General features: G+C 38.5%; 1 long non-coding RNA gene across 1 annotated transcript in view; it reads left to right on the top strand.

Annotated features, from left to right (window-relative positions):
- Positions 1-8475: 8475 nt before the first annotated feature.
- Positions 8476-19667, top strand: part of LOC123388309 — a 64619-nt gene continuing 53427 nt past the window's right edge. The window contains exon 1 of the long non-coding RNA XR_006602869.1: positions 8476-9434. This is a non-coding gene — a long non-coding RNA (uncharacterized LOC123388309). The remainder of the gene's footprint in view (positions 9435-19667) is intronic.

Below are 19667 nucleotides of genomic sequence, written 5' to 3'. Positions count from 1 at the left end.
GGTGTTTGATGTTGTGTATGTTCTTTATTGGGAACTCATGGGGGAGATTTTTTTCACATTGTCAACTGATTTTTTTTTTCCCCTCTCCTTTACATGTCAGAGGAAAACGCGTATCATTCTTAGGATCAGGGTCAAGAATCAAATGAACTGATTGGACCTCTGAGTTAGGAATGGGAAAGATTAGGAATGGTCTAAGTTTGCAATTTCAGTTCAAATTAAAGAAGGCTGTTTAAAAACAGATAATGTGGATGATTGTGAGAAAAACACATAATCAGTTTACTTTGGCCCCATGAGGTCCAAATAAACTGCCACACCCATTACGAGATCATTCATTTCCAAGTGCCAGGGATTACTTATAACCTGAAGATAAAGAGCCTGAGGAGTGGGAGATGATGGTGATATACTGGGGAATAATAAAAATTTAATTTTACATAGATGTTATCAGATTATCTGGAAAAAAAAAAAACTTTCTAGATTCAGGACTGAAGTTGATAGCCTGCTGTTTTAAAGTCTCAGTCCCAAGTTTTGAGCTCTCATAGGCCATTGAAAATCATACTTCCTTGACTTAAATCTGCTGTCGTGTCTGTCCTCTGCTTACAGGTATACATAACTATGAAGGAAAGAAGAGAGAGGGTTGAAGAAAACAAGAGCCATAAAGCAAGAGAGGAAGAAAGGAGTGAAGGGAAGGAAGAAGGAAGGGAGAACAGGGTCTCTTGTTATTTCCCTCTTAAGGTGATATGACTTCCTGAAAAATAAATTTAATTCCTTAGAGAATAAAATTAGATTGTATTTGAGATTGACAAGTGAATACTAAAACCTCCTTTATAGTTGGTGTGAGACCAAGAAAATTTTATCTGAAAGGGGGCCAAGAACTCTGGCTTTTTCTTACACTAACACCACTGATTTGTGTGAAGTGGGGCTTCCCCCTGACTCCACCTGACTTGTCCAGGCCTTAGTCTCCCAATCCATCGATGGATGAAGGGGGCAGTATGGTCACCCACTATATGAGCTGTTTTTTTCATCTTTTTTTTTTTTAAGATTTTATTTATTTGACAGACAGAGATAATAAGCAGGCAGAGAGACGGGCAAAGAGAAGGGGTGATGGGAAGCAGGCTCCCTGCCGAGCAGAGAGCCGGATGCAGGGCTTGATCCCAAGCCTCTGGGCAGAGGCTTTGACCCACTGAGCTACCCAGGCACCCCTGTGCTTACCTGTATTGCCTACAGCATATTTGCAAATGTTTTTAATTGGAAAGAGAGAGGAGAGAGAGAGATTGAAGATTAGGCTAGATGCTCTCTTGAGTGCAAGACTTGGGTCTTGTACTGGTTTGTGTTTCTCTAGAACAGCCCTAGGAGTCCTAATGTCTTCAGGTCTCTGTTAGTTCACCACAGAGGCACTAAACACTATAGTTGTGTTTTGCGTGGGTCAGTTGAACACACTCAGTTTCTCTCTAAGGATTCACTAAGTTCTTATAACCACATTCACTTTTCCTCTCTGCCACTTTAAATATCAAAAGTATACAGAAACATGGTAAACTACTCATGCTCAGTAAGAAGAGGGCCATTTGAAAGTCCCCTCTACCTTGTTCCTAGGCTTAAAGGGGATTCTTTGGGACTCTGCTTCCTTAGGATTCAAGGTAAAACAACAGAGCTGGAGTACGTTCCTTCATAGTTATGTAGAACCTTTATGTTTATGCACCAGCTGAAATGTTTCACTTTATGTACCAGTGTGTATACCTACACAAATTGGATTTTTTGAGTCTTACAACCCTGTGAAGTGGTCAGGATATTCATGGTTCTTTTGTTTGTTTGTTTATTTTGTTTTCCTTATTACTTTAATTGTAGTATACTTAAACCTCAGTGTTATATTAGTTTCAGGTGTACAATATAGTGATTCAACAATTCTGTACATTACTCAGTGCTCATCATCCTAAGTGTGCTCTTAACCCCCATCACCTATTTCACCCATTCTCTCTCCCTGCCACCCTCCCTCTGGTAACCATCAATTTGTTTCTATAGTTAAGAGTTGTTTTATGGTTTATCTTTTTTTTTCTTAGTTTCATACATTCCACATATTAGTAAAATCATATGGTGTTTTGTCTTTGACTTATTTGACTTGACAGCCTCTACCCTTTCAATCCATGGAGTTGAAAATGGCAAGATTTCATTATTTTTTATGGCTGAATAATATTCTTTTGTGTGTGTGTGTATATACACACACACTTCTCTGTTCATCTATCAATATACATGTGGGCTGATTCCATAGTTTGGTTATTGTAAATAATGTAATAATAATGTAAAGAAACATAGGGGTGCATATATCTTCTCAGATTAGTTTTTCATATACTTTGGGTAAATATCCAGTAGTGGAATTACTGGGTTATATGGTAATTCTATTTATTTTTATTAATTTTTATTTTCATTCCAGTATACTTTGCATACAGCACTATATTAGTTTCAAGCATATAATGTGATTCAGCAATTTCATGCAATACCTGGTGCTCATCACAAGCGCACTCCTTCATCCCCATCACCTATTTGACCCATTCCCCTCCTAAATCCCCTCCTTTAACCATTGGTTTGTTCACTACAGTTGAGTTTATTTCTTCCTCTCTTTTTATCTCTTTGCTAGCTGGTTTTCTTAAATTCTATGTATGCATGAAATCATATGGTATTTAGTCTTCCTTTGACTTTTCACACTTAGCATTATACTCTCTAGCTCTTTCCATGCAGTTGCAAATGTCAAGATTTCTTTTTATAGGAGAGTAATATTCCACTGTAGGTGTGTGTGTGTGTGTGTGTGTGTACCACGTCTTCTTTATCCATTCATGTACTAATGAATACTTGGGCTGCTTCTTTCATTTGGCTATTCTAGATAAGATTGGTATAAACATAGGTGTGTATGTCCCTTTGGATTAGTGTTTTTATGTTTTTCAGTTAAATACCCAGTAGGGCAATTATTGGATTGCAGGGGAGTTTTATTTTTAAATATTTGAGGAAACTCCCTACTGTTTTCCACAGGGGCTATGCCAATTTGCATTCCCACCAACAGTGGAAGAGGGTTGCTTTTTCTCCACATCCTTTTTTTTTTAATTTTTTTAAAATTTATTTTCAGCATAACAGTATTCATTGTTTTTGTACCACACCCAATGCTCCATGCAATCCGTGCCCTCTATAATACCCACTACCGGTACCCCGACCTCCCACCCCCGACCCTTCAAAACCCCCAGATTGTTTCTCAGAGTCCATAGTCTCTCATGGTTCACCTCCCCTTCCAATTTCCCCCAACTCCCTTCTCCTCTCTATCTCCCCATGTCCTCCATGCTATTTGTTATGCTCCACAAATAAGTGAAACCATATGATACTTGACTCTCTCTGCTTGACTTATTTCACTCAGTATAATCTCTTCCAGTCCCGTCCATGTTTCTACAAAAGTTGGGTATTTGTCCTTTCTAATGGAGGCATAATACTCCATAGTGTATATGGACCACATCTTCCTTATCCATTCGTCTGTTGAAGGGCATCTTGGTTCTTTCCACAGTTTGGCGATGGTGGCCATTGCTGCTATAAACATTGGGGTACAGATGGCCCTTCTTTTCACTCCATCTGTATCTTTGGGGTAAATACCCAGGAGTGCAATTGCAGAGTCATAGGGAAGTTCTATTTTTAATTTCTTGAGGAATCTCCACACTGTTCTCCCAAGTGGCTGCACCAACTTGCATTCCCACCAATAGTATAAGAGGGTTCCCCTTTCTCCACATCCCCTCCAACACATGTTGTTTCCTGTCTTGCTAATTTTGGCCATTCTAAGTGGTGTAAGGTGATATCTCAACGTGGATTTTTTTTTAATTTTTTAATTTTTTTAAATTTTTTTATTTTTTTATTTTTTATAAACATATATTTTTATCCCCAGGGGTACAGGTCTGTGAATCACCAGGTGAGTGCTGTGAAGTGTGTAAACCTGGTGATTCTCCACATCCTTTTGATTTTAGCCATTCCGACCGGTATGAGGTGCTATCTTACTGAAGTTTTGCTTTGCATTTCCCTGATGATAAGTAATGTTGAGCATGTTTTCATGTGTCTGCTGGACATCTATATGTCTTCTTTGGAGAAATGTCTCTGTATATCTTCTGCCCATTTTTAAACTGGGTTTTTTTTTTTTTTTGAGTGTTGAGTTTTTTAAGTTCTTCATGTATTTTGAATAGTAACCCTTTATCCAATATGTCATTTGTAGATACCTTCTCTCTTTCAGTAGGTGATCTTTTAGTTTTGTTAATTGTTTCCTTGGCTGTTCATAAGCTTTTTATGTTAATATAGTTCCATTCATTTTATTTTGCTTTTGTTGCAATTATTTCAGTAGACCTATCAAGAAAAATGTTGCTATAGCTGATGTCAGAGAACTTACTGCCTGTGCCCTCGTCTAGGATTTTTATTGTTTCAGCTCTCACATTTAGGTCCTTGATCCATTTTGAGTTTATTTTTATGTATGGTGTGAGAAAATGGCCCAGTTTCATTCTTTTGCATGTGACTGTCCAGTTTTCCCAAAGTCATTTGTTGAAGAAACTGTACTTCCCACATTGTATAATTTTGCTTCCTTTGTTGATTTATTGACCATATAATCATAGGTTTATTTCTGGGTCCTCTATTCTGTTTCATTATCTGTGGGTCTATATTTGTGCCAGAACCATCTGTTTTTATTACTACAGATTTGCGGTATATATTGAAATCTGAGATTGTCATACCTCCCATTTTGTTTTTCAAGATTGCTCTGGGTATTTGGTGTCTTTTGTGGTTCCATACAAATTTTAGGATTGTTTGTTCTAGTTCCGTGAAAAATGCAGCTGTGTTTTGATGGGGATTGTATAATATCTGTAGATTGCTTTGGGTAGTGTGGACATTGTAACATTATTTGTTCTCCCAACCCATGAGCATGGAATGTCTTTTCATTTCTTTGGGTTTACTTTAATGTCTTTCATCAGCATTTTATAGTTTTCAGAGTACAGATCTTTGACCTCTTTTGTTAAGTTTATTCCTAGGTAATTTATTATTTTTGGTGTAATTGTAAATAGGACTGTTAATTTCTCTTTCTGTTGCTTAATTTTTAGTACATACCAATGCAACAGATTTCTATACATTGTTTTTTTTTTTTTTTCTATCCTATGACTTTACTGAATTTATCAGTTCTAATAGGGTTTTTTGGCAGAGTCTTTTGGGTTTTCTATATATAACATCATGTTAAAGTTTTACTTCCTCTTTACCATTGGATGCCTTTTTTTTTTTTTTTTTTTTTGCTGTCTGGCTACTGTGGCTAGGACTTACATTACTGTGTTGAAAAAAATTTGAGAGTAGACATTTTTTTCTTGTTCCTGATTTTAGGGCAAACGCTCTCAATTTTTCACCATGGAGTATGATGTTAGTTGTGAATTTTTTATAGATGTCCTTTATTAAGTTGAGGTATGTTACTTCTAAACCTACTTTGTTTTTTTTTTAAATCATGTATGGATATTGTACTTTGCTGATTGCTTTTTCTTCCTCTATTAAAATGATAACATGGTTTTCATCTTTTCTCTTGTGATGCAATGCATCACATTGATTTGTGAATACTGAACCACCCTTGCATCCCAGAAATAAACCCCACTTGATCAATTATTTTTTAAATGTATTTTTGGATTTGGTTTGCTAATATTTTGAGGATTTTTACACCTATGCTCATCAGAGATAGTGTTGTGTAGTTATCTTTTTTTTGTAGTGTCTTTATCTGGTTTCAGTATCAGGGTAATGCTGGCCTCATAGAATAAATTTGAAAGTTTGCCTTTCCTATTTTTCAGAATAGTTTGAGAAGAGCAGGTATTAATGTTTCTTTAAATGTTTGATAGAATTCATCTGGGAAGCTGTCTGGTCCTGAACTTTTATATTATTTTGGAGTTTTTTCATTTCTGATTTAATTTCATTGCTAGAAATCAGTCTGTTCAAATTTTCTATTTCTTTCTGATTCAGGTTTGGGAGGTTATATGTTTCTAGGAATTTATCCATACCTTCTAGGTTGTCTAATTCGTTGGCATATAATTTTTCATAATATTCTTTTATGTGTGGTGTCCATTTCTCCTCTCTCATTTCTGGTTTTTTGTTTTTGAGACAGAGGTTTTGAGGTTTATCAATTCTGTTGATCTTTTCAAGGAACCACCTCCTTGTTTCACTCATCTATTGATTTTTTAGTTTCTATTTCATTTCTTTCTTTTTTTAAAGACTTTACTTATTTATTTGAGAGGTCAAGAGCATGAGCGGGGGAGAGGCAGAGATAGAGGGACAAGCAGACTTCCTGTAGAACAGGGAGCCCAACATGGGGCTTGATTGGGGGTTCCATCCCAGGACCTCAGGAACCTTGCCTAAGCCAAAGGCAGATGCTTAACAGACTGAGCCACCCAGGTGCTTCATCTACTTCATTTATTTTTTGCTTTAATATTTATTGTTTCCTGCCTTTTACTGGTTTTGGGTTTTGTTTGCTCTACTTTTACTCACTCCCTTGGGTTTAAGTTTAGGTTGTTTGAGATTTTTCTTGCTTCTTAAGGTGGGTATACTTACCTCTTAAGACTGCTTTTGCTAAATCTGAAAGATTTTGGACCACTGTGTTTTCATTTTCACTTATCTCCATGTGTTGTTTTTTTTTTTTTTTCCTCTTTGACTTCTTGGTTGACTTATTCATTGTTTAGTAGCCTGTTATTTAACCTCCTTTTGTATTTTTTTTCTGCAGACTTTTTACCGTGGTTGATTTCTAGTTTCATAGTGTGCAGTCAGTAAAGTTTCATGGCATGACTTTGATATTTCTTAGTTTGCTGAGACTTATTTTGTGGCCTAATATGTGATCTGTTTTGGAGACTGTTCCATGAGCACTTGAGAAGAATGTGTCTCCTGCTGTTTTAGGATGGAATCTTCTGAATATATGTTATCTCTCTCTGGTCCAATGTGTCATTCAAAGTCACTGTTTACTTGTTGATTTTGTTTGGATGATTTTCCCATTGATGTAAGTGGGATGTTTAAATCCCCTACTATTACTTATTACTATCAATTACTTCCTCTGTTTGCTATTAGTGGCTTTAGGTATTTGGGTGCTCCTATGTATATTTACAACTGTTTTCTCTTCTTGTTGAATTGTTCCCTTTGTGGTTATAGAGTGCCCCTTGTCTCTTGTTGCTATCTTTGTTTTTAATGTCTATTTTGTCCAATAGAATCTTCCTACCCCAGATTCTATTCTTCATGTATTTTTAGGTCTGAAATGAGTCTCTTGTAGACAGCATACAGGTGGATCTTGCTTTTTTTTTTTTTTTTTTTTTAAATCTATTCCATCACCCTGTGTCTTTACACTGGAGTACTTAATCCCTTTACATTCAAAGTACTTGTTGATAGGTATATACTACTGCGGTTTTGTTACTTGTTTTATGATGGTTTTGTAGTTCTTCTGTTTCTTTTCTTGCTGTCTTCTCTCACAGTTGGCTGGTTTTCTTTAGTGATATAATTGGATTCCTTTCTCTTTATTATTTGCATATTATTGGTTTTTGATTTTTGGTTACCATTTAGTTTATATATGGCATTTTATTAATAGCGGTTGGTATTAGGTTGATGGTCACTTAAGTTTAAATCCATTCTTTATTCCACTCATCCTCACTTTTAGGTATATGGTGTCACATTTTACATCCTTTATTTTATGAATGCCTTAACTTATTTTTATAGATATAATTAAGTTTACTACTCTTGTGTTTCCTACTTTTCTTAGTCCTACTTATGGTTTTCCTGTCTACTCACCTGTCCCCTTTAACATTTCTGGTAGGGCTGGGTTAGTGGTGACAAACTCCTTTAACTTCTGTTTGTGTAGGAAACTCTTCTCCTTCCACTTTATTTTTTTCCTTCTGATAGCTCTGTATTTTTCAATGATAGCCTTGGTGCATAGAGTATTCTTGGTTGTATGTTTTTCCTTTCAGCATTTTGAATATATCATTTTACTCCCTTCTAGCCTTCAAAGTTTCCACTGAAAAATTAGTGGGAAGTTAATGAAATTTCCCTTGTATGTAATGGTTTTCATTTGTTGATTTTAAAATTCTTTGCCATTTTAATTACTATGTATCTTGGTATGGACCTCCTTGGATTGATATTGTTGACAGTTGTTTGTCCCTGCTGGATCTATACTTCTATTTCCTTCCCCAGGTTCAGGAATTTTCAGCTGTTATTTATTCAAACAAATTTTCTGTCTTACCATTCTAGGTTTCCTCTAGCATGAATGTCACTGTGCTTGATGGTGTTGTGAGTTCCCTAAGTCTACTCATTATTATTGCTTTCCATTGTTCTATCCTCCAGATCATGATCCAGTCTTCTGCTTGTGCTTCCTGAAGTCTACTGGCCATTCCATCTACTGTATTTTCAATTTCATTTATTGAGTTCTTCATCTCTGATTTTTTTGTTTGTTTGTTTTCTGTTTGTTATGGGTCTCACAGAGATTGTCCACTCTTTTCTCAAGTCTCATGAGTATCCATATGACCATTACTTTAAATTCTCTACTAGATATATTATCTTCATTTTGGTTACAACTCATGCTCTGATTTTGTCCTTTCATTTGGCATATATCCTCTGTCTCCTCATTTTGTCTAACTCTGTTTCTGTGGGTTAGGAAAAGGAAAGTCAGCTACATTTCATGTACTTGAAAGTAGTGGCCTTATGAAGAAGAGGTCCTAAAATGCCCTACAGTGCAATGTCTCCTGTTCATAAGAACCTGGAGCTACACGGGTGTCTCCTATATGTATTGTGTGTACCTTAATCTGGCCTTTAGTCCACATTCACCTGTTATGGTCAGGGTTTGGTTCCTGGTGCCACCTTGACTTGTTTACCAAAGGTGCAGTAGCATTGAACTGCAGGGCATTTTCCCTGTTGTCCCCTGAGAAGCTGTTCTTGGTGGGTGGTGCCTGCAGTCAAATGAAGTATTTGTCCCCAGTCCACCCTGAGGCCCCAGTTGGATGGGTATGTTTTGCTATCCTCCCTTCTCTCTGGGGAGGAGTCACTTTGGAGTGGTGCTGGTCCCTGCCAGGGTTGCTTGCACATTGCAGGTCTTGTAGCACTGCTCTAGGATGGGTTCCAGAAAAGGGGATATTGGAGAGGGAAAGTCTATAGGAGAGTATCAGGGTGGAACATGCAGTGTTAGCAAGGTTTGGACAGGTCTTCTGTGGGAGGAGACCTGGAAACAAGGCCTGGATGGAGGCAGTGTGTCTGCAGCATACTGTAGGGATAGAATGTTTCTACCAAGTTAGGTAGCATGTGTTGGTGTAGTCCTGGTTTCTGCAGGTGTGTATGGGTCTAGATTGGGAGACAGAGGAGAGGAATGGTGCTTGCCAGCTCCTTTGTTCCTGGAGAAGTCTCCCAAGGATCCCTGTCCCTCCAGTACATGCTCTGAGGTTAGTAAACAAATCTCATTCCCTATTTCCCAGATATTTTTCAAACTGCTGCTTCTATATTCTATTTCCACAGGGCTATTCATTGTTTTCTTTAATGGTGGGATCTCATTTTCCTTTTGCCCTCCCAGCTCTCCTAAAGCTGCGTCTGCTAATTCTAAAGTTTGGGGTGTTAAGCTCTGCTCATTATAAGAACTGGTAAAATTTGGCCTCTCTGGTTTTCAAAGCCAAATGTCATAGGGATTTGTCGTCCTGTACCTGGGGTTGGGGGTCTTTTTCTTTACCCTCTTTGTGCCCACAGGATCCCTTTCCTTCCACACAGTCTTTTGGGTCTGTTTACCTCCTGACTGCATCTCCATCTTTCCTACCCTCTTTGATGTGTCCTCCTCTCTACATTTATCTATGAAGAGTCTTTTCCTGCTAGCATTGAAGTCATTTTCTGGGTTATTTACACTGATATGGGCGTTATCTAGTTGTATGCATAGGATGAGATGGGCTTTGAATCCACCTACTCCAGTCTCCCCCTGAAATCCTCTAGAATGTTCATGTTAAACCCATTTTTAAGAAGAGGAAATTGATGTACAGAGAGGTTAAGTGCTTTATCCAATAGCACAAAGAAAATAGAATCCATTCAGAGAAGCCACTAAATCCAGTTATTTAGCTATAACTCCTCATTCCCAAGATCTCCTCATAGACAAGGGATTTATAAATAGTCCAGCCTCATTCTAAAGTAGTAATTCAATTTCTCAAGTGTACAGATTCAGGGAAGAAGGGAAAACAAAGGTCAGTATATTTTGAAAGGTATATTTCAGGTATTATCTTTTCTCTCAGTGCAAATAAGCAAGATTTCCTCCCCTGTTTTCTTTCCCCTTTCATGAAGTTAAATAGGTGTGGAGTGCAGACAAGCGAAATAATCATGCCTCAAACTATTTTTAAAAATTTCTAGGAAGTACCACAAATCAGAAAGGTTGTAATTCTGAATTTTATGGTAAGGGGTTGTATTATTCTGTTAGTGTGTACACAGAATGCCTCAATGTTGATATGACCAAATTATATCCATTAAATCCTCAGAATTATTTTACATTAAAAAATTAAATATAAAGTTTAATAGTAGAAGAAACCAGAAATGATGATGGCTTCCAGACTGTGATGGGCTTTAGTAGGTCAGGGGTCAGAAAATGATGTGAGGCCATAATTTTTCAATTTTTACATTAACATCTGGTATTAAATGTCTGAAGTTTGCTTTACTGCGTCACATTTCATTCCTTGGTGAGAAATCATAAACTTTTGCAATTCTCCAGACTAAGCATTTCGCCCAACTGCCTGGAAACCAGAACTAAATGACCCATGTGTTTCAAAATGCTCATTGCAAAATATTTGGAGGAGCTGGCTGGGTTAATCTGTACGTGTGGAGCTATGACTTAACCAAGAAAGGGGCCTATCTGTTCTCGTGTTTCAAAACTTCCTGGCACATCTATTCCTGTAACTGGTGCAGAATGTCAATCAGTTTGGAGCTGCGTAAGTAAATGTCCAGAGTTCAAGAAATAATAACGATGATTTGGCCAGAATCTCTGGCTATCTCAGTTTTGATTCCCGTAACATTTAGAAGGGCAAGTTTAAATTTTTTTAATAAATTGCAGCCCTGGGCTTATACAGAAAAATTTTATTGAACCAGGATACATGGAGAGATGATCGTTAACTTAATTTGAAAGTAACGATTAAGGAGAAATCTAGTCATTTCATTCTTGTCACAAATTTTTCTATACTCCCTGCCTCCTTCTATGTAAATATGAGCAATGAGTAGGATACTTCTTTAATGATTGATGACTTTACTTCTCAGTGTGCAGCACTATGGAGATCTATAAACACAGCTGATGCACAGAGATTAGATAAGAATTCCTCTGACTCCAGCACATCCTCAGAAAAAGGTTTGAATAAAACTCCTGTTGTTTTCTTGAGATGATGTTACTCTCATTAAGTGATGATTGAAGAAGAATTAGTTTGGGATAATTAGGTGATTGGGGAGATATTAAAATTATTAATCAGTTCATAAGGGACATTGACAGTAAGAATGGACGTGGGCCATTAATAACTGTTGCTGCCCCACTTCTAATGGTGGCTGGCACTCCTTCCAGGTAGCATATGGAAACAATTCCTATATTTCTTTATAAGGTGCCTACTTGGTCTGAACCAGATAAAAACAAGATTTGTAAGCCAAATAATCTATAGATACTATAGGGAGGTCCAAATATTTTCTTGGTATTGCTTTATACCATCTAATAGTTTATGTTTTCTAATAGCTGCAAGGTGGGTCTTGAACAACAGGAAGAGCTTCTCTTTTTGTTTTTTTGTTTTTTTTTTTTTTTTTGAAGATTTTATTTATTTATTTATTTGGTAGGCAGAAAGGCAGGCAGAGAGAGAGGAGGAAGCACACTCCCTGCTGAGCTGAGAGCCCCATGTGGGGGTTGATCCCAGGACCCTGGGATCATGACCTGAGCCAAAGGCAGAGGCTTTAACCCACTGAGCCACCCAGGTGCCCCTAGCTTTTTTTTTTTTTTTAAAGATTATTTATTTATTTATTTGACAGAGATCACAAGTAGGCAGAGAGGCAGACAGAGGGAGAGAGGAAGAAGCAGGCTTGCTGTCGAGCAGAGCCCGATGTGGGGCTCGATCCCAGGACCCTGAGATCATGACCTGAGCTGAAGGCAGAAGTTTTAAACCACTGAGCCACCCAGGCACCCCCAGGAATAGCTTCTACCTGCCCAACATTAATGACCAAATATCCTTAAGTATTGCAAATGGTTTCTTATCTGTATGAATTACTGGTATTATCGATCAAATAGTTTTATAAGTAAAGTATTTATAAATTATGGTTCAGGAGTTTAAATTTTTGATGATGGATTACTGAAAATATCTTTTTGATTGGCAGGGTTTTGTTTTATGGTTCTGTTTCTTCCTCTGAGTTCTCACAATGTGAGGCTTATATATTGTCTACTTCCAGTAATTTCATCATCTCAGATGAAATGTGCTAAAACACTTATCACCATTGGGCTAATAAGCATAGAGTGTGGAGAGAGGAGCAGATAAGATACATAAGGAGGAGAAACAGTTTCTCTTTCCTGCTCTTGGAGATGTTCTAATCTTGAATTTTTCTGTTGTCCCTTACATCTACCATAGTTCATTAAATTCAAGATGCTTTCATTTCAAAGATGCACTATTAATTTGTATATTACTTGAAAACAAAAACAATATTGCCTGTTATTTTTGTAAATATGCCATTGCTTGTATTACTGATTTAAGAGCTATCAAAATACAAAATATGGTAATTGCTGGATTGGAGGCAACTGAGAAATGGCTGATGAGAAACTATAGTGTATGATACCTACTGTTCTAAGATGTTTTAAGGGGTTATTAGTTTCACTAGTTATTCAGGATAGGAAATGTTTTATCTTTTAGGAAAAAGAAACCCACAATGAAAAGGGAGAGCCTGGTGAGGCAGGAGCAAGAGGGCATTCTCCCAAGGGAAACTAACAGATGGCCTTGACACAGAGCACTGGCGATGCCTAGAACAAGGAGAGAACTACTACAACTGACCACCCCCTCCTCACTGCAGACATTCTCTCCCAGCATCCCATAGGATGAATAACCTATGTGGCAGCTTCACAGGAACTATGGGCTTTGCCCAGTGCTGAGAGAGCATCATTTCCTTCTTAGAACCCTGCTATGTAGCCTCTGAAGTCCCTAGGATTTAATTGGTATCATTTAGGCAAGTTAATCTGACTAATTTACTTATATCTTACTAGCATCCTCACAAGAAGAATGGGGAAAGGAGATCTGCTTATTAATTTTAGAGGGGAAGGCAGGTGGTGTGGTGATTGAGAGTCTGAGGTTGGGAATGAGTAGCTTAGGTTTAGCTCCACTCTAGGCAGTGCCTTCACTATCACTTCAGGCTTAGTTTCACTTACATATCTGACTGGAATAGTAATCTTCCCTACCCATATAGCTCCTGTGAAGATCAGGTAAGACCATGCTTATTGCAAAACACTCTTGTCATAGTGCCTAGCTCACCCAAAAAGCTAAATAAACAAATAACTACAAGCTGTCCACTTTGACAGAAAGAGCAATTGAAGGTCTGTACTCCAGAGGGCTGCATTTCATGTGCCCAGAGATCTAACATGACTTTACTTTGAAATTTGGGGCTTATAGAAGCTAGACAGAGCTAGATTGTTGAAGAGAAGGAGGGACTCTAGGGGTTGAGGAGAAGCCTCAGTGAATGAATGCTGGAAAGATCTGGAATTCTTAAACCTGGGAGATGAAGGGATAGTGTATTCTTTTGAGTAGTAGAGATCCTAATCCCAATGCCTTGCAGAGCCCCAAGAGATGGCAAGTAAAATAACACCTCTGTGCCTGGGGTATAGTCACTAAGACATTGAGAGCAATGACCTCTGTCCTCTACAGCTTAGTCTGGGCCCAGTATGGAGCTGGGAGCATAGCTATGCCCAGATATGCAGAGCCAGACATTAGCATAGTGATACATGGGCCTTGGAAATCAAGGTTGCTGGAACCAGGTAAGACCTGAGATTTTTCTAAGAGACAATGAGATGGAGTAGGGAGACTGGAGGTTCAGAGCTAGTCTAATTGGATATAGAAAGGTAAAATAGGACACTTTTTATATCGTACTTCTATGGAGCAAACCTATACCCATTAAATAATTCTTTGATTCACTATTTTGTATAATAGTTATCATTATCAGCTTATTCAGAGAAGAAGTCTAATGAAGTATGTGTGTCTATAAAAGCTGCTTGTAGGGCTCTTGTGCTGTCCTTTTACCCACACCGTGGTAGTGTTCCTACTAGACTTCAGTCTAGTCTACCCACTAGACTGAAATCAAGGTTATTGGATCTAAGCTCCCAAAGGCTATTTCCAATTGGATACTCACTCTTAATAACTGCCATTTACCCTTGACATGCCATTTAGCAAATGGCCTGGAGACTTCCTCTAAAATAGGACTTCTGGGGGAGATGGTGGAGTAGGAGGATCCTAAGTTCACCTCTTCCCAGGAATGCAACTACATAACACCAATATCAATGTAAATAACCCAGAAAACAATGCAAAAAAATGGCAGAATTTACACAGCTCAATGTAGGGAAGAGGCCATGTCCAAGAGGGTAGGAAGGGCTAAGACACTATTGGGAGCTAAATAAACCCAGGGAACTGTCTGCAGTAGGGAGAGACTCAGCAAGCACAGAGAAGGGTGAAGACAGATCCTTACACCAGAAACTCCAAGCACAGGGAAGATGAATCCCCATAACATTTGTCTTTGAAATCCAGAGAGGCATAATTTCATGAGTTCCTACAAGGAGTGGGGCTTAACACCTAGAACTTAAAATCAGTAGGTTCAGCTCTGGAAGAGCCTGGAAGGCAAGAGGACACAGCCCCTGCCCTTAAAGAGCAAAATGAACTGCGTCATGGAGATAGAGCAGAAAGTAGCAGTTTGAAAAATACCTGGTCAATTGTGGGGAAGGGGTTTATATGCTAACCTCAGAGCATGTACTGGAGGGACAGGGATCCTTGGGAGACTTCTCCAGGAACAAAGGAGCTGGCAAGTGTCATTTCCCTTACTACCTAACAGCGCACCCTGCCACTGCATTCTACTACAGACATACCCCTTCCAGCCAGGCTTTGGTTCCTGGTCTCCCACTGGAGGCCTGTCCAAACCTTGTTAACACTGCAGCCCCACCCATGTTCTCCTGTGGACATGGCTCCTCCATCTAGGCCTTTGGTCCAGATCCTTTCCTATAGGAGATCTGCATAAACCTTGCTAACACCAAGCACTCCACACCTGAGTTCTTCTGTGGACACCCCCCCTCCTCTGCCGCCCCCACTAGTCCTTGGCAGGAGCACACCCGATATATTTGTACAAGTCTGACAGTACACATGCAGCCACTTCAGGGACCAGCGCCACTCCAAAGTCAGGGCACCTCTGCCTTAGGGAGGGGGAAGATAATCACACACATAGATCAATCCAACTGCAGCCCCAGCATTGGGGTAGGGGCAGACATCAGGTCTGGCAGCAGGCCCTGCCCACCAAGGTTCCTGAGCGGACAATACAGGGGAAGCAGCCTGTAGTTCAGTGTTACTACATCTTTGGCCAACACTTGGTTGCCTCAACTCAAGCCCAGAGCAGCCCTAGATTGGCCCAATAACCCAGGGACTAGACTCTGCCTACAACAGGCAAAAAGCCATTGCAAATGACTGGTCTGGAGGCATACACAGCTCAGCCACAACAGTAGGACACATACAACACACATAGGAGACCCCATAAAGCACAAGGTTTTGGCCAACAAAGAACACTGCACTCTAGGGCACTACAGGACCTCTTCTTCATAAGGACACTACTTTCAAGAGCAAGAGCTTTAGATGACTTTGCTAACACACAGAAACAGGCAAAATGAGGATTCAGAGCAATACACACCAAATGAAAGAAAATTACAAAGATCGTAGCAAAAGTGCTAAACAAAATAGAGATAATATACCTGATAGAGAATATAAAGTGGGTCATACTCAATGGACTTGAGAAGAGTCGAGGAACACAGTGAGAGCTTCAACTGAGATAGAAAATGTAAAAAGAACTAATAAGAGATGAAGAACTCAATAACCAAAATTAAAATCACACTAGATGGAATAAATAGTAGACTAGAGGAAGCAGAAGAATAGATCAGTAACCTGGAGGACGGAGTAATGCAAAGCAATCAAGCTGAACAGGAGAGAGAAAAAAAAAATTAGAATAAGCTAAGTGAACTCAGCAATATCATCAAGCATAATAACATTTGCATTATAGGGATACCAGAGGGAGAAGAGAGTGAAAGGGGAACAGAAAACTTATTTGAAGAAATAACAGCTGGAAACTTCCTGAATCTGGGGAAGGAAACAGAAATCCAGACTCAGGAGGCATTGACAGGTTAGGATGGCCACACTAAGAGACATAGTAATTAAAAGGGCAAAACATAGTGACAGACGATTTTAAAAGCAACAAGAGAAAATAAAACAGGTACATACAAGGGAAATCCCACAAGCCTATCTGCTTTTTCAGCAAAAGTTTTGCAGACTAGAAGGGAGAAGTATGATATATAAAGAAAAAAAAGTGGGGTGCCTGGGTGGCTCAGTGAGTTAAGCCTCTCCCTTCGGCTCAGGTCATGATCTCGGGTCAAGGTATTGAGCCAGCATCAGGCTTTCTGCTCAGCAGGGATCCTGCTTCCCTCTCTCTCTGTCTGCCTCTCTGCCTACTTGTGATTGCTGTCAAATAAATAAAATCTTAAAAAAAAGAAAAAAGATCTACAACCAAGAAGACTCTATTCAGCAAGGCTATCATTGAGAGTAGAAGGAGAATAAACTGTTTCCCACACAAAAGTTAAATTAATCACCACTAAACCAGCCCTAGAAGAAATGTTAAAAGGATTACTTTGAGTGGAAAGGAAAGACCATAAGTAGGAATATGACAAGGAGGAATCATGAAAGTGGTAAAATTAAGTCTCTATAAAAATGAAGGAATTTACAAAATACAAGGATATAAAATGTGACACCCAAAAAGTGGGGTGGGGGGAGGAGTGGTGTAAAGAATGGGTTTAAACTTAAGTGACCAGGGGCACCTGGGTGGCTCAGTGGGTTAAAGCCTCCGCCTTTGGCTCAGGTCATGATCTCAGGGTCCTGGGATTGAGCCCCGCAGCGGGCTCTCTGCTCAGCAGGGAGCCTGCTTCCTCCTCTCTCTCTGCCTGCTTCTCTGCCTACTTGTGATCTCTGTCAAATAAATAAAATCTTAAAAAAATAACAAAACTTAAGTGACCATCAACTTAATATAGACTGCTACAAGCATGTCATATATAAACCTAATGGTAAAAACTAGTAGCTAGTAATAGGCATGCAAATAGTAGAGAGAAAGGATTCCAGGTATGTCACTAAAGAAACCAAGCCCACTGTGAGAGAAGAGAGAACTACAAAAATCACCCTAAGTAACAAAATGGCAATAAGTATATACCATCAATAGTTACTTTGAATGTAAAGGGATAAATGCTCCAATCAAAAGACATAGGGTGATGGCATGGATTAAAAAAAAAAAAAAAAAAAGCAAGATCCACTTCTATGCTCCCTGCAAGAGACTCATTTCAGACCGAAAGACACATGTAGATTGAAAGTGAGGGGATAAAAAAGCAATTATCATGCAAATGGAAGTGAAAAGAAAGTTGGGGTAGGAGTACTATTTAAAATAGACTTTAGGTAGTTGGGTTATGGACATTGGGGAAGGTATGTGCTATGGTGAGTGCTGTGAAGTGTGTAAACCTGGCAATTCACAGACCTGTACCCTTGGAGCTAATAATACATTATATGCTAATAAAAAAATTAAAAATGAAAAAAAATTGACTTTACAAACAAAGACTGTAACAAGAGACAAAGGATACCATATAATCTTAAAGGGAATAACCCAACAAGAAGGTATAATTATAAATATTTATTCCCCCAACATAGGGGTACTCTAGTACAAAAAGCAGCTAATAACACATATAAAGCAAGTAATCAGTAGTAATATAATAATAATAGGGGATTTTAACACTCCACTTACACATAGGACAGATCATCCAAAAATGAAATCAACAAGGAAAACAGTAGCTTTGAATGACACATTGGACCATATGGATCTAACTGACATATTCAGAACATTCCATCCTGAAACAGCAGAATACACAACCTTTTCAAGTGTACATGGAACGTTCTGCAGCACATATCACATAGTAAGACCACAAGTCTCAACAATTTAAAAAGATTGAAGTCATCCCATGCACCTTTTCCAACTACAACCCTGTGAAACTAGAAATCAAGCACAATAAAAAGCCCCAAAAAACACAAATACATGGAGTTGAAATAACATGCTACTAAACCATGAATGGGCCAACCAAGAAATCAAAAAAAGCACATTTAAAAATACGTGGAGATAAGTGAAGATGAAAATGGTCCAAAATCATTGGGATTCAGCAAAAGCTATTCTAACAGGGAAGTTTATAGCAATATAGGCTTACTTCAAGAAGCAAGAAAAACCTCAAACAACCTAAACTTACCCCCAAGGGAGCCAGGAAAAGAGGAGCAAAAAGAAAAAAAAAACCCCAAAACCAGAAGAAGGAAGGAAATAATATTGGGCATAAATAAATGAAATAGAAACTAAAAAAACAATGAAGCCAGGAGCTCGTTCCTTGAAAAGATCAGAATTGACAAGCCTCTAGCCATACTCATCAAAAAAAGAAAGAGAAATGCAACTGATTTGGTGAGTGCTGTGAAGTGTGTAAACCTGGTGATTCACAGACCTGTACCCCTGGGGATAAAAATATATGTTTATAAAAAATAAAAAATTAAAACAAAAAAAAAAAAAAAAAAAAAAAAAAAAAAAAAAAAAAAAAAAGAGAGAGAGGACTTAAAATAAGAAATGAAAGAAGAGAAATAACGGACAGCATAGAAATAGGATTATAAGTGAATATTTTGAAAAAATTATATGTCAACAAATTAGACAACCTAGAAGAAATGGACAGATTCCTAGAAACATATATATTCCCAAACTGGAATCAGGAAGAAATAGAAAATTTGAAAAGACCAGTTACCAGCAATGAAATTGAATCAGTAAACCCCCTTTCTTATTTCTGCCCTTGGAAAAGAGACTGAATAAGTCTGTCCTCATGACAGCCCCTTGAATGTTAAAAAACAGGGGTTCTTCCCTCTGTCTTCCTTTCTCTTCTATCACACCACATCTTCCATTGACTGTCTGTAGTCCTAAAGCAGCCTGCAGAATGATAGCAGAAGTTGGAATCACCCCAGATCTCTCAAATATTTTCATCTTTCCAGGGCACCTTGTCTATATCTGGGAGGGAGTACCTTGAGGCTGACAAAATATGAAAAATAGAAAGTAAGGGAAAGGCAGTATTTGGAGACATTTCCAGAGACTGGAAAGCTGATTTCCAAATAGTCACAGGGTTTCACTCGTACTGTTGCTTAGTGTGGGTAGTCCTATGTGCCCCTGGCATACAATTAGTTGAGGAACAAAAGCCAGCAACAACATGGAAAATGTTCCCCTAGTAAAAGGAGAGATGCAAGGATTGTGGGGGAACTTAGAAGTGGGAGAGTTGCTGTGGAGAAAACCATGGGACAGCATGGTTTAGGAAAGACATGAAAGATCATCTACACTATGTGCAGTCT

Source organism: Mustela putorius, unplaced genomic scaffold (assembly GCF_011764305.1).
Source record: "Mustela putorius furo isolate JIRA1106 unplaced genomic scaffold, ASM1176430v1.1 tig00003898_pilon_pilon_pilon, whole genome shotgun sequence".
Classification (NCBI taxonomy): Eukaryota; Metazoa; Chordata; class Mammalia; order Carnivora; family Mustelidae; genus Mustela; species Mustela putorius.
The sequence above is the reverse complement of the archived record's forward strand: the minus strand, read 5'-3'. Positions and strand labels throughout refer to the sequence as shown.